Here is a 324-nt window from a genome sequence, read left to right on the forward strand (position 1 = left end):
AGGAATTCTATTTCTTCCTGGTTGAGCCTAGGGAGGCTGTGTGTTTCTAAAAATTTGTCCATTTCCTCAACATTTTCCAGTTTGTGTGCATAAAGATTTTTGTAATATTCATAAATTATATCTTGAATCTCCTTGGCATCAGTTGTAACTTCTCCTATAAACAGAAGCAAAAACAAAAACCATATGATTCTCTCATTAGATGCAGAAAAAGCATTTGACAAAATTCAATACCCTTTTATGATAAGAACACTTAACAAAACAGGCATAGATGGGGCCTACCTAAAAATGATACAAGCCATATACAACAAACCCACAGTCAACATC

The sequence above is a fragment of the Propithecus coquereli genome, unplaced genomic scaffold (genome assembly GCF_000956105.1).
Source record: "Propithecus coquereli isolate 6110/MARCELLA unplaced genomic scaffold, Pcoq_1.0 Scaffold220, whole genome shotgun sequence".
NCBI lineage: Eukaryota > Metazoa > Chordata > Mammalia > Primates > Indriidae > Propithecus > Propithecus coquereli.